This window comes from Rutidosis leptorrhynchoides, chromosome 6 (genome assembly GCF_046630445.1).
Source record: "Rutidosis leptorrhynchoides isolate AG116_Rl617_1_P2 chromosome 6, CSIRO_AGI_Rlap_v1, whole genome shotgun sequence".
In the NCBI taxonomy this organism is placed as follows: domain Eukaryota; kingdom Viridiplantae; phylum Streptophyta; class Magnoliopsida; order Asterales; family Asteraceae; genus Rutidosis; species Rutidosis leptorrhynchoides.
In genome coordinates this window covers 87,649,261-87,666,408 of record NC_092338.1, presented here as the reverse complement: position 1 = coordinate 87,666,408, position 17,148 = coordinate 87,649,261, and positions in this window count along the sequence as shown.

Here is a 17,148-nt window from a genome sequence, read left to right as displayed (position 1 = left end):
TGATATGCATGTCGTTAAAAAGCTAAAGAAAAATTAATAACTTTTCATTTAGAAATCGTGTGGGTTCGATGAACGGATTAAAAGATATGGCCAACTGAATTATTATTAATTTTAATATTATTATTAAAACTATTATTATAATTGTTATCAGTTGATGTTATTACTAAAATTATCTTTATTACTAAAAATTAATATTTTTATTGAAACTATCATTTTATTATTTGTATCATTATTATTATTATCAATATTATTTAATCAAATAAATATGCGTACAAAGATATTTTTACCACACGTAATATAATTACATTAATAATACATACCACTATATTTTTATGATATCAAGTAAATTTTATAAATTTTTATTACTTGAGATATATAAAAGTATATTTTTATCATATATGAATTTAAATATAAATTTTTATTTATTAATAAATGACTTGTATTATTTAGTATAATAAGATCTGATAAATATATTTAAATATATAAAACGACTATATATAAGTTATATAATAAACATGTATAGATTTTGGAAGTCATTTTGGGTCAAGTTGACTTTTGTTGACTTTTGCATGTCGGTCTCGAGCATTAGGATTGTGATACACTACGACTTGACCTAAATTGTTAGACAGATATTGACCAACATATAAATATATATACTTAATATAGGTTCGTGAATCCGAGACAAACCCTGCACTTGTTCAGTTCCGTCATATACATAATTGCTACGAAATACAGTATTGTGAGTTTCATTACTCCCTTTTTATATATATTTTTGGGCTGAGAATACATGCGCTGTTTTATAAATGTTTTACGAAATAGGCACAAGTACTAAAACTAATTCTATGTGGGTTTAAACCAGAAATATACCCTTAGCTTGGTAACATTAAACTACTTGTCTATGTACGGTAGGCGCGAATCCTAAAGATAGATCTATTGGGCCTGACAAACCACATCCTGACTATGGGATGCTTTAGTACTTCGAGGTTATTTTAAACACACCTGATCTGGTGTACTTCAGAGGGTAAAACATGAACGTTAAGGCTTGTTACTGGGTGCCTACAACTTATAGAATACTTTTATACACTTGCGAGTGTACGAATATTTATAGAAACTGAAATCTTGTGGTCTATTACTATTACGGAAATGATGGATTATGATAAACTAATGAACTCACCAACCTTTTGGTTGACACTTTAAAGCATGTTTATTCTCAGGTATTAAAGAATTCTTCCGCTGTGCATTAGCTCATTTTAAGGATATTACTTGGAGTCATTCAAGACATACTTTGAAAGACGTTGCATTCGAGTCGTTGAGTTCATCAAGATTAATATTAAGTCAATTATAGTTGGATGTAATATGAAATGGTATGCATGCCGTCAATTTTTGATGTAAAGAAAGTTTGTCTTTTAAAAACGAATGCAATGTTTGTAAAACGTATCATATAGAGGTCAAATACCTCGCGATGTAATCAACTATTGTGAATCGTTTATAATGTATATGAACGGGTCCTTTCAGTTGGTATCAGAGCGGTGGTCTTAGCGAACCAGGTCTTGCATTAGTGTGTCTAACTGATAGTTGTTAAGATGCATTAGTGAGTCTGGACTTCGACCGTGTCTGCATGTCAAAAGTTTTGCTTATCATTTTTAGTCGGAAATTATCTACTTACCATCCTTAGGAAATTACCTGCTTATCATTCTTAAGTCTAGACGCGTTTTCCTACATTTATTGCATAATAGTGTATAGACGAATTCTTATCTTAGCATATCTGTTACTGTGAACTTTGACTGACGTCTTTCAAAGATTCCTCCGTAATTTATGGAAGCGTTATGGAGAAATATAGGGAGAAACAAAAGGGCGCTCTTCGATGGAGGCAATTCATATTTTAAGAAGCGTTATGGAGAAATATAGGGAGAAACAAAAGGGCCTAGAGATGGTCTTCTTAGACTTAGAAAAGGCCTATGATAGCGTACCGCGAAAGCTGATTTGGAAGACACTTAATGTTAGGGGTATCCCAAGTAGATATATTAGAGCTATTATGGATATGTATGATGGGGCGAAGTCCTGTGTCAGGACGCCTGTGGGAAACACAGAGTATTTCCCGATAGAAGTAGGCTTGCACCAGGGATCGACCCTTAGTCCTTTCCTTTTCGCTTTGATTCTAGACGAGCTGTCTCGAGGAATACAAGAGAACATCCCTTGGTGTCTGATTTTTGCTGATGATATCGTGCTTGTATCAGAATCAAATGAGGAGCTTAACAGAAGACTAGAACAATGGAGGGAGGCCTTAGAACAAAATGGGTTACGGATCAGCAGACAAAAGACAGAATATCTTAGGTGCGAATTCAGTAGGAGTGAGGATGAACTAAATGGTGGAGGGATTATCAACATTGGGGACCAGATCTTGCACCCACAAGAGTCGTTTAGATATCTAGGTTCGGTCCTCCACAAATCGGGGAGGATAGACGAAGACGTGACTCATCGTATTAAGGTAGGTTGGTTGAAGTGGAGAGCGGCGAAAGGGGTCTTGTGCGACAAGAAGATCCCACTCAAATTAAAAGGGAAATTCTTTAAAGTAGCTATTAGACCTGCCATGTTGTACGGATCAGAATGTTGGCCAATGACGAAGGCCCAAGAGAGAAGGATGGAAGTAGCAGAAATGAGGATGCTTAGGTGGACGTGTGGTAAAACCATGTTAGATAGGATCCCAAATGGTGTGTTTAGGGAAAACCTTGGAGTCTGTAGCATCATCGACAAGCTAAGGGAAGAACGGCTTCGATGGTTTGGGCATGTGATGAGGCGACCTCGTATTGCCCCGGTAAGGAGAGTCGAGGCACTCACGGTCGATGGCGTAAGGAGAAGGGGTAGACCTACACGTAGGTGGATGGATAGACTTAGGCTCGACATGAGGGAGCTTTCGCTGACTGAGGACATGACTTCTGATAGGGGTGCGTGGAGGGCTAGAATTAGAATAGTCGAGTAGGGTTACGTCCTTTTATGTTATTTTTTTTATTTTTAATAGTATTTCTCATTAGGTTTCTTACTTTTGCTTTTTTTTGCTTTTTATTACTTTTTTATTATTATTATTACTTTATTTATTATTATTATTATCTCTATATTATTATTGTTAGTTTTTATTATTATTACTATTTTTATTATTATTATTTTTATTATTACTATTATTTTTATTATTATTATTATTATTATTATTATTATTATTACTATTATTATTATTATTATTACTATTACTATTAGTATTATTTTTATTATTGTTACTACTACTATAATACTCTTGGTATTACTAGTACTGGTACTATTACGACTACTACTATTACTTTTATTATTATTATTTTTATTATTATTATTATTATTATTATTATTATTATTATTATTATTACTATTATTGTATTATGGGTGTGTTAATATTAATTATTAATATTATTTGTGGTATTAATATTATTACTATTGCTTTTAACTATTTTTTACTAACACTAGTACTAGTATTAGTATTTTTATTTTTTAGCCGCTTAGAGCCTAAATTGATTTTCAGGGAGACTTTTAAACCCATGAAATTTTGATCCTATCATTTTCATGGCGTCTCAATATATATATATATATATATATATATATATATATATATATTTTTTTTTTTTTTTTTTTTTTTTTTATAAATAAATAAAAAAAGGCCGGAGGTCCACTCGGAAGCAATCTCTTTATCCGCCGAATAAAGAGAGGGATGACTTTCTCTACTTTTCTGGGTGGAGAAATGACTTGTTTTTATTCTCGGATAAGGGAAGGATTGTCTACATCTCACCTCCCCCATACACCACTCAAGTGGTATTGGGTACTGTTGTTGTTGTTGTTGTTGTTGTTGGTATTATATATACATATGTAAATTATATATTGAAGAATACCAAATCTAAATTCTACAATCTATTTCATACCAAAAAAATTCTTTCCCTGATCATACAAGATGGATCCCTCAACCAGTTCGAGTTCCTCGAATTCCAACAGCTATGCCGATATGGATTTCCACATGAGCTTCGAAAGCAGCGTGACCGGAATGGATCAACCAATTAGCCATCATCTATTCTGGATGAATTGGGGATGGGTTTGTAATCTACTTAACCATTGGAGACAAGAAGAAGGCGATCCCTTTCATCCACCACATTGCCCTCTTGGCAATGAACCTGAAGCACTTACCGGCGAACCTGTCCGAAACACCATTTTCTCTCTCATTTCCAGAGTATCTCGTCATGATTATATACTACACCAAATTCTAGATCTTATTTATCCACTCGTCCGAACTGACAATCACCCCGGTGTAATAGAAGAAGTCAACGAGCTTCGCGCTCGGATAGTGGCTTTGGAGAATATGGTGCAAAGGTTACAAACACCAGCAGTAGCACCAGCAGCATAACCAGTACCACCATCAACAACATCAACAGTACCATTACCACCACCAACAACAACCGCATTGCAAACCTCAACTTTACAATCTGTCCCACGAGCATCGACGTCATACGCCATGTAGATACCAAGGAATACCACAACGATGAAGTATTGATTCATAACTTCATTGGGGAAACATTCTACGGCGATTATGTAATTTCTAAAGTTTAGAAATTATCTATCCTAGCCTTAACCATAAATCAAATGAGTTTAATTTAATATTAACTCATTAAATCAATATTACATCTGAAGAAATATACACATATATATTTCCATAAAGACTGTAATAAAATTCTTTTGTACAAAATATTAATTGTGAAATTTTTTTTTAACGGGTAGGTAATACCCGAGAGATATATAAATTCACAATTAATATGTTACATTCTTCGAATCTGATTCAGCAAATCATCCATTATACTCCCTACTTTCACAACAATATACATTCTTTTATAGAAATCAAAACAACCATACTCATTCAAAATCTAATTACATATTCTGATTTTGAAATCTCAGAATTCGATTCAAGATATAACCGAAATCATCACTCTTAGATTCTTACATCTTTCAAAACTATACTTTGACTTCAAAACTGTCCTAGAACCTCATTTCTATTCATGGAACTCACAAAAATATTTGTATCATTCAAAATCTTAGAACATCATATGTATATTAACAATTACAATATGTGTTCAAACACTTCGAAATTCCTAAAGACATGCGAGATGATGATCCAACCACATATTACCCACTGTCATGCATCTGAAAAGCTCTCGAAACCAAAGTTATAGTTTAACACGTATCCGTGTCAGATCCTTTGATATTTATTACCAAATATAATTTTTTAATCTCTTTCCAAAATAGACAGTTTTGTCACAGCTCCAGCAAATCACCTTCATTTGTTTATACAAATAAACCTTATTATAACAATTACCCCTTCATCATTGTTACCGGGGAACCTTTCATATCTCGCCACATTAGCAGTAAACTTATCAACAACTTCATTAACCTTTGACTTAAGCCTCTCCAAAAAGCCACTATACTTATTCATTAAAACCCCATCATGTACTCACCTACATCCTGTAACAATAATTGTCACACTAACTACTGGGAATTAGCAATCAGTATTTTGAATTTCGCGACAATTTTACGTCAAAAGTTATACATATAACGTCTATCTCCTAGATTTACATACTTCGAATTTGAATTTTCTGAAAAACATCCCAAACTATGAACTAGTTCTCCGAAATTGGAAAAATGCTGATGAAGCAGCAAAAACTGTAAACGACTTTAACAGTCAAAAGTTTGATGATAAAGAATAGTATGGTGGTAAAGCTGAGAAAAAGAGAAGGTTTGAAACTGGAAAACGGATTGAGCAGACCATGAAGGAGGCTGTGGACAAATCACAAAGACTAAACTTGCCTTCAAAGGATCCAAATGATTCAGTGTCTACTGAAATCGTTAGCAAACACCTTACTTCTTATTCTAAACCTTCACAGACAAATCTTCTTCATCATCCATATTATCTTATCTTTTATTATAATATCATCAATATTCCTGAAGATATTTTCACAACTATTCTTATCCGATATCTTTTATCTCTTCGCAATATCTGCGTTACAACATAAAAAGAAACTGTGTTAGTTTCTAAATTTAAAAAAAAATTATGAATTTAAAATAGGAATGTTTTTGAAGTAGTGTCGGGAACTGAAGCATGAGTTAGTATAATATAATGAAACTTGATTAACGTGATTATATTACAGTAAGTCATGCTGAGTTTCTAATGGAACGTGATGATTCACAGAACATACCGTCATCATGTACTGTTTACACGACTCTTACATTCTACCCAATTTTCAAACATATTAAGAACATATCATCTTGATAGCTCTATATTTTCGGATATTCTGGTAATTTGCCAAATCAAGATCGTGCCATTACGATTTTCTTCTTGGAACATTAACTATGTTCATCCAAAAATTCATATCTACGAATTCTGGACTATTATCCGCTTGACTTAAGATCGGGAAGAGAAAACGAAAGCATGAAGCTCCGAAATATAATGGAGAATATAAAGCCCGATAACAACCCCGAAATTACAAACCGTGTATATAAATGCGTATAGCAATATAAAGACACGGGAGAATGAAAAACACAATAACCCCAAGGTAATGGTAGAAGAAAATAACTTCCTCCGGTGGTAGATGAAAAAGAAGAATGACAGATATGAAAGTTAAAAGTATATCAAGAATCAATACTGGATGAAGCATATTAATGAATGCTTTAAAGTATGAATTGGGGAGAAAGACTAGAAGGTGTGAGCTGTGGAAATAAAGAAACGAAGGGGGTGGAATTATAGTAAAATATCAGACAGAGAAATCGAGACAGATTATCGCATTTAATCAAAGAAGATCCTGATTTCCTTAATCGCCGAAGAACCAAATCTTATTGCAATGACTTTCTTTAAATCCCATGAATTCCGGAAATCAATCATAACTACGTCATCGGTTAAAACGAACATACGTTTACTCATTTCACTCTCTTGCGATAGCTTCACTTATACTCTTCGCGTAATCAAATTGTTTTATCTATATTACTCAATGATGATAAAACTCTATTTATCAACTCATATTCGTCATGAAAACATTTTTATAGTTAGCCATGACGACCTCGATCAAATTTCGGGACGAAATTTCTTTAACGGGTAGGTACTGTGACGACCCGGAAATTTCCGACCAAATTTAAACTTAACCTTTATATGTTTCTGACACGATAAGCAGAATTTGTAATGTTGAATCTCAAAAAGTTTGGAACTACATTCATGTAATCAATTACCCTTTGACCGTGTTCGACGATTCACGAACAATTATGTGTATATAGATATGTATATATAATATATAATATTAACTGAAAACATTAACAAAGTATTAGATATATGATACTTTACATAAACATATTTGTTTCGATATATTTATCGACAGAATTAAGAGATAATATCAAATGATTGAATTATCAGATACATTATGATATGATTACGGGCCTATGTTATGAGGTCCACTGTGATTTAAGAAATTTATTTTTTTGACAACTCATTACTTAACCAGTATGATAAAGATAACGATATTTATATTTTATTTTATTAAATATATATATATATATATATATATATATATAATAATTTAAATTAATATTATATATATATTTTATACGCGTATTATACGTACATAGTTTTATACTTATACTATACTTTAACTTTACCTTTACTTTACTTTTACTTTACTTTAACTTTAATAATTCATACTTTAATAATTCACTTTAATAATTCATAATTTAATAATTTACTTTAATAATTCATACTTTAATAATTCACTTTAATAATTCATACTTTAATAATTCACTTTAATAATTCATACTTTAATAATTCACTTTAGTAATTCATACTTTAATAATTCACTTTAATAATTCATACTTTAATAATTCACTTTAATAATTTAAAAATCTATTATAAATAGAATTCAATAGGTTTCATTATTTCATAGAAACTTGAAAATATATTTCTCTAAACTCTCTCAATCGAATTACATATATATATTTACTTAGTATTATTTCAAGATATTATTAGTATACATAAAATACTACGACAGAGTTATATTCAGACGATTTCAAAATAAGTTTTCAAACGGGATAGAGCTAAGGAAATTATGGGTTATAGCTAAGGAGGTTATGGGTATTGTTCGAGGGTATTGCTCGTGAGGTCAACCTAACGTTTATCATTTTCGTTGCGTCTACGTACTTTCATGCAATATTGAATCACAATATTGATACGTGAGCATTCATATCTTATTTTTTTATATTCATAGTGTATCCCTGACTAGTGCTCGAGTATATATGATTATGCATGTTTGTATGCTTAGTTTCGTCGTTAAATAGTTTATGATAAATCACGAATTTGATACATATGCTACTGAGATAAGGTATATGATATGCATGTCGTTAAAAAGCTAAAGAAAAATTAATAACTTTTCATTTAGAAATCGTGTGGGTTCGATGAACGGATTAAAAGATATGACCAACTGAATTATTATTAATTTTAATATTATTATTAAAACTATTATTATAATTGTTATAAGTTGATGTTATTACTAAAATTATCTTTATTACTAAAAATTAATATTTTTATTGAAACTATCATTTTATTATTTGTATCATTATTATTATTATCAATATTATTTAATCAAATAAATATGCGTACAAAGATATTTTTATCACACGTAATATAATTACATTAATAATACATACCACTATATTTTTATGATATCAAGTAAATTTTATAAATTTTTATTACTTGAGATATATAAAAGTATATTTTTATCATATATGAATTTAAATATAAATTTTTATTTATTAATAAATGACTTGTATTATTTAGTATAATAAGATCTGATAAATATATTTAAATATATAAAACGACTATATATAAGTTATATAATAAACATGTATAGATTTTGGAAGTCATTTTGGGTCAAGTTGACTTTTGTTGACTTTTGCATGTCGGTCTCGAGCATTAGGATTGTGATACACTACGACTTGACCTAAATTGTTAGACAGATATTGACCAACATATAAATATATATACTTAATATAGGTTCGTGAATCCGAGACAAACCCTGCACTTGTTCAGTTCCGTCATATACATAATTGCTACGAAATACAGTATTGTGAGTTTCATTACTCCCTTTTTATATATATTTTTGGGCTGAGAATACATGCGCTGTTTTATAAATGTTTTACGAAATAGGCACAAGTACTAAAACTAATTCTATGTGGGTTTAAACCAGAAATATACCCTTAGCTTGGTAACATTAAACTACTTGTCTATGTACGGTAGGCGCGAATCCTAAAGATAGATCTATTGGGCCTGACAAACCACATCCTGACTATGGGATGCTTTAGTACTTCGAGGTTATTTTAAACACACCTGATCTGGTGTACTTCAGAGGGTAAAACATGAACGTTAAGGCTTGTTACTGGGTGCCTACAACTTATAGAATACTTTTATACACTTGCGAGTGTACGAATATTTATAGAAACTGAAATCTTGTGGTCTATTACTATTACGGAAATGATGGATTATGATAAACTAATGAACTCACCAACCTTTTGGTTGACACTTTAAAGCATGTTTATTCTCAGGTATTAAAGAATTCTTCCGCTGTGCATTAGCTCATTTTAAGGATATTACTTGGAGTCATTCAAGACATACTTTGAAAGACGTTGCATTCGAGTCGTTGAGTTCATCAAGATTAATATTAAGTCAATTATAGTTGGATGTAATATGAAATGGTATGCATGCCGTCAATTTTTGATGTAAAGAAAGTTTGTCTTTTAAAAACGAATGCAATGTTTGTAAAACATATCATATAGAGGTCAAATAACTCGCGATGTAATCAACTATTGTGAATCGTTTATAATGTATATGAACGGGTCCTTTCATCAACTCTCCCCCACTTGGGGTTCTCACACGAATGAACTTATCATGGCATGCAATATCGCTCTATAACGATCGAGCCAATCCATGCCAACAACAATATCAAACTCACCCAAAGTCATCGGAATGAGATCGATTTTAAACGTTTCGGTACCAAACACAACCTTACAATGTTTACACACATCAACCCCTAGCACCGTCTTACCATCCGCTATTTCAACTTCTACCGGATGACTTAACTTAGCTAGCGGTTTGTTAAGCTTAGACACAAATCGAGGCAATACGATAATTTTTTTTTTTAAAATAATACACATTTACGCGCTAATTAAACGTGTAAACCAAATCACAAGTTCCATTTATACATACAACAATTTAAACGTTTTACAAAATGCACCAAGGCCGTTAACGAATGTGATATAAGTTTGACCAACTACAAATGATAGTTTATAATCCAAACGACCCTTCGAGCATGGTTTGGGACTAAACTACCCAAAACGTAGGCCAACTTCCAAAAGCTCCAACATAACATCATCAAGGGACACCTAGTGAACAACAACCCCCTTGCCCTTGTCCACGCCTGCATCTAAAAAGATAAATAACGAGAGGGGTAAGCTAATGCTTAGAGTGCAACAATTATACGTTTACATATACAACCTACTTACTTGCAATCACTTACGCATTTACCGCATACATGCTAGCATTATAAGTAATCATACCATCACAAGTATAACACTAAACCTTCCACCATACGAGCTAGCATAACAATAGCATATAGTTTAAACAATATAATATGCTACAATCCACACACACAACCATGGTTAACCAAACGAACGAGGGAACGGTGTTTAAAGACCGTCGGAGTTCATAACAACCATTAGTGCACTTAACACTTCGTACACTAACCCCAAGGGTGGCATCTTAACACGTCGATACTTCACCCCGGGTGGTACCTTAACACTTCGACACTTCACCCCGAGTGGTGTCTTAGCACATCGACACTTCACTCGTTACATCTCTCGGAGTGGCATCTTAACACATCGATACTTCACTCCCGAGTGGTGTCTTAACACATCGACACTTCACTCGCCACGTGAGGAGTGGTGTCTTAACACGTCGACACTTCACAACTCAACTACACAAATAAATACATCATATATGCACGCATATAATTATTCCACTCACCTTAACACTTCGGTGATGATTATGCACTTCCGAAACTTCAAGGCAACGTACCTAATACATAAGTACACATTCAATTACACAACTAGTGGAATTAACCACATTACACATACTTGAGCATTTAATGACCCGATTCGCATTAAATGACTCAACCACACCAAAACCGCCCTTAAATGGCCAAGACCCGACTTTAATCACTAAAGCTAGTGAATTAAAGTCTACTAACTTCAACTAACACAACTTATGGCATTTCATACCCATTTCACCCAATTAGGTCAACTAGTACATTTTTGACCCATTTTAATTACTTAGACTCACAATCAAGTCAAACTCACCCATTAACACTTCTTTCATTAATCTAAAAGTGTATTAGTGACTAACACCACCATTTGACACTTACAACCTCAAATCACAAGACCAAAACCCTAGATTGTGGCTAGTAGGGTTTCATTACAACAACATGACCCAAATTCACCCATTTTACCCCCAAATGGGTCATGCAAGTCTCTAGTAACCAAAACCCTAGCCATTAACCAATTAAAACTCAAAACTTAGAGTTAGAACTTTGATAATGCTAAAAACGAACATATATTTCATAGCATTATTCCTCAAGAAAGACAAGCTTTTAGTTGCAATTGTTCTATTTACAAGTGATATTCGTTTAAATAATAAAAGGTGAAGACAAAAGACAGATTCGACGAATTGAAGACGCAAACGACCAAAAAGCTCAAAAGAACAAAAGACAATCAAAAAGGTTCCAATTATTGATAAGAAACGTCTCAAAATCACAAGAGTACAAGATTCAAAACGCAAAGTACAAGATATTAAATTGTACGCGAGGACGTTCGAAAATCCGGAACCGGGACCAGAGTCAATTCTTAACGCTCGACGCAACGGACTAAAAATTACAAGTTAACTATATATATAAATATAATATAATATATAATTAATTATATTAATTATATATATATTATATATATATATTTAAAACCGTCGGCAGCAGGAAACTCCAAGGGTGTAAACTGTAAATACCTCTCCGCGACTCGCGGAGTTTTAAGGGTATTTTGCCGCGAGTCGCGGAGCCCCAAAATTCACTTCTGGCTATAAAGCCAACCGAATTCTGATCGAATTTTACATCATATTTTCATCTCTCTCTCAATATATACGAGTAATATATATTTATATTTATAATTTATATTTTAATTTTAATTATAATTCTAATAATAAGGGTATGTTAGCGAATGTTGTAAGGGTGTAAGTCGAAATTCTGTCCGTGTAACGCTACGCTATTTTTAATCATTGTAAGTTATGTTCAACCTTTTTACATTAATGTCTCGTAGCTAAGTTATTATTATGCTTGTTTAAAATGAAGTAATCATGATGTTGGGCTAATTACTAAAATTGGGTAATTGGGCTTTGTACCATAATTGGGGTTTGGACAAAAGAACGACACTTGTGGAAACTAGACTATGGGCTATTAATGGGCTTTATATTTGTTTAACTAAATGAAAGTTTGTTAATGTTAATATAAAGATTTACAATTGGGCGTCCCTATAAATTACCATATACACTCGATCGGACACGATGGGCGGGGTATTTATATGTACGAATAATCGTTCATTTAACCGGACACGGGAATGGATTAATAGCCACTAGAATAATTAAAACAGGGGTGAAATTACATTCAAGGGTAATTGGTGTAATTGTTAACAAAGTAGTAAAACCTTGGTTTACACGCAGTCGATAACCTGGTGTATTCATTAAACAAAGTATTAAAACCTTGTTACAATTCGAATCCCCAATTAGTTGGAATATTTATCTTCGGGTATAATAATAATTTGACAAGGACACTTGCAATTTATATTTATGACTGATGGACTGTTATGGACAAAAACCAGACGGACATATTGAATAATCCAGGACAAAGAACAATTAACCCATGGGCATAAAACTAAAACCAACACGTCAAACATCATGATTACGGAAGTTTAAATAAGCATAATTCTTTTATTTCATATTTAATTTCCTTTATTTTATATTTAATTGCACTTCTAATTATCGCACTTTTATTTATTGTTATTTTATTTTATCGCACTTTTAATTATCGTACTTTTTAATTATCGCAATTTAATTTTTATCGCATTTTTATTATTCGCAATTTCATTATCGTTATTTACTTTACGCTTTAATTTAAAGTCTTGTATTTATTTTATATTTTACATTAGGTTTTAACTGCGACTAAAGTTTTAAAATCGACAAACCGGTCATTAAACGGTAAAAACCCCTCTTTATAATAATAATATTACTTATATATATATTTGTATTTTTATAAAAGTAAACTAATATAGCGTTGAGCTTTGCTTAAAGATTTCCCTGTGGAACGAACCGGACTTACTAAAAACTACACTACTGTACGATTAGGTACACTGCCTATAAGTGTTGTAGCAAGGTTTAAGTATATCCATTCTATAAATAAATAAATATCTTGTGTAAAATTGTATCGTATTTAATAGTATTTTTCTGCTAAAATTTAATAGTATTTTATACCCCTTAGCTTTAACATCAAGTATTTTTGGCGCCGCTGCCGGGGATTTACTCTTAAAAGCCGGAAGCGCAACGCTAATAAAAAAAAAAGAGATTTTTATTTACTTTTATTAAAAGTCGTTTTTGTAAAAATTACGTTTTAATCATTCAAAAATATAAAAAGAAAAACAAAAATATAAGTATTTTTAGGATTTTGTTAAATATTTAAGTTTTATAAGTTTCTTTATCTTTATTTTAATTTATAAAAATATAAATTTTATTAAAAATCGTTTATTTAAATTAAAAACAGAAAACAGAAAATAATAAAAAAAAATAAATAAAGAAAACGCGTAAAAACAAAAGCTGTCAACTGAATTCCTGAACCCCGCGACTTGCGGGGTTTTCCTCTTTATTCGCCGCGACTCGCGGAGGCCCTCTGACACACGGACAAAAACCCTAATCACGGGTTATTTTTAATTATTATTATTATTAAAACCTAAATATTATTATTATTATTATTAATTTTAGTTTTATTTTTACTTTTTACTTTATATTTATGTATTTTGTTTAATTAGTTTTATTTAAATTATAAAACTAATAGTTTTATTAAATAAATAACATAAAAATAATATTTTTATAAAAATTGTATTTTTTTACAACTTTTTATATATTTTGATATTTTGTACTTTTTAATCGTTGTAGCGTAATATTTGTATTTTTTTTAGCTCATATTTAATTTTAAAATTAGTTTTTGCTATAGTTATTTTTACTCCTAGATTTTTAGGCTTTGCCGTAGAATTCCTTAAGTGCTTTTTCTTTAGACTAAGATTTAGGTGCTTTAGAATTTTGCGACGCCTTTTTAAGTTTTAGTTTCTTTTTAAGTTATTTCCATTTGGGACTTAGTTTTTCCTGTAAGCTTTAATATTTTTAGACCTTTTACTATGTATCAATTATCATTCCAATTAGTAATTTCAATTTGCGATTATAATTATAAGTTAGTTGTAGTAATAAGGTTAAATTAGTTAAGTATTTTTAAGTTTTGATAAGTTTCTTTTATTTTTCCGTCACCTTTTATTTTTCAACCATTTTTTCTTTTTCGACATTTTTCGACGCGCAATCTTTTTCTCTCTTATTTCTCGCCATTCTAGTTTTTAGGACTTAGAATTTTATTCTACTTCTTATCTAAATTTCTAAAAATTACGAAAATTTATTTTGAGTGGTTAAATTGATAGACATCAAAATTTTCTGGTTCGTAGTAATAGTTGGATTTGTACGTGGACCGGGTTATTGGAGCCAAACAGTCCTCAATTATATTGAGACCAAACGAATCCTGCCCCTCTGCTGCATCTTTTGGCTATTCGAAACGTGGGCAAAATCAGAAAAGTCTATTGATTGGATAACTTATTATAATTTTTCTTTCCTTTTAAAAACTAAGAGGATATTCTGTGAATGCACCGAGCAAGACGTTCATCACCTTTTGTACGTTCACCACCTGTAACTCGATCAAGACATCGTTTAACAAATATAACCGCCGTTGATTTTTCTTTAGAATCGTCATCCAGTCGACCAAGTACTTCAGTTCAAATTTCCGATAATCCAGTTTTTGAAACAAACCTAACAATTGAGAATCCAGAAAATATTCAGGAACGGTTCATAGATCCTGAACCATTAAACTTTCCTCCGGAACCACCAATCATTCAAACAGAGATTGTTGAGGAACGAACTATTAAATCAGAATCATCTAGTGATACCGAGTCAACAAATTCAATTATGGAGAATCTGGAACCTTTAAGTATGGAAGACCGAATGAGAGCTAAACGCACTGGCCAAGGTCACGCAATTACTCATCCAGACATTAATGCACCAGATTATGAAATCAAAGGACAAATTCTACACATGGTGACTAATCAATGCCAATTTAGTGGTGCGCCGAAGGAAGATCCAAATGAACATCTACGTACCTTTAATAGGATCTGCACACTATTTAAAATACGAGAAGTGGAGGATGAACAGATATATCTCATGTTATTTCCCTGGACTTTAAAGGGAGAAGCCAAAGATTGGTTGGAATCGTTACCTGAAGGGGCGATCGATACATGGGACGTTTTAATTGATAAATTTCTTAAACAATTCTTTCCTGCATCTAAAGCCGTAAGACTTCAAGCAGAAATTGTTACGTTCACACAGAAGCCAAATGAAACTCTATATGAGGCGTGGACAAGATATGGAAAGTTGTTAAGAGGATGTCCGCAACATGGTTTAGACACCTGTCAAATAGTACAAATATTTTACCGAGGATGCGACATCACTACAAGAAAAGACATAGATATAGCAGCTGGTGGTTCGATTATGAAGAAAACCGAAACTGATGCTTACAAAATTATTGATAACACTGCTTCCCACTCACATAAGTGGCACCAAGAAAAAGATATCATTAGATCATCTAAAGCAGCTAGAGCCGATTCTAGCCATGACTTAGATTCCATTTCCGCAAAGATAGATGCTTTCGAGAGACGAATGGAAAAGATGACTAAAGATATTCATGCTATACGAATTAGTTGTGAGCAGTGTGGAGGACCACATTTGACAAAAGATTGTCTAAGTATTGAATTAACAATGGAACAAAGAGAGAATATTTCATACATAAACCAAAGGCCTGGAAATAATTATCAGAATAATTATCAACCGCCAAGACCGATTTACAATCAAAACCAGAATTATAACCGAAATATTCCATACAACAACCAACAAGGTCCAAGCAATCAACAAATATCCAACAATACTTACAATCAGCAAAGACCGAATTTTCAAAACAAACCACCACAACAAACCGATGATAAAAAGCCGAATTTAGAAGATATGATGACGAAGCTAGTTGAAACTCAAACGCAGTTTTTCACATCTCAAAAACAAACAAATGAACAAAATGCTCAAGCATTTAGAAATCAACAAGCTTCTATTCAAAATCTAGAACAAGAAGTAAGTAACCTAGCAAGGTTAATAGGTGAAAGAAAACCGGGAAGTCTACCAAGCGATACAAATGCTAACCCCCGGAATGAAACAGCTAAAGCTATTACCACAAGAAGTGGTACAACACTTAAACCACCTGAAATACCTGTAACTTCTGATGAAACTATTCCTACTCCACAAGAACCACAACATGATCAAGATAAGGAAAAAGAACCGGTAGTTGAAAAGGTTAATGAAGATAACACAGTTAAGAATAAACCTTATGTTAAACCATACCAACCACCACTTCCTTATCCGAGTAAAATGAAGAAAGAGAAACTTGAAGCCGAGCAATCCAAATTCTTGGATATGTTTAAACAGATAAATGTAAATCTTCCTTTCATTGATGTGATTTCAGGAATGCCAAGATATGCTAAATTCTTGAAAGATCTAATCACGAATAGAAAGAAAATGGAAGAACTCTCGGCTGTTACTATGAATGCCAATTGTTCAGCAGTGCTGTTGAATAAGATACCAGAAAAATTATCTGATCCAGGAAGTTT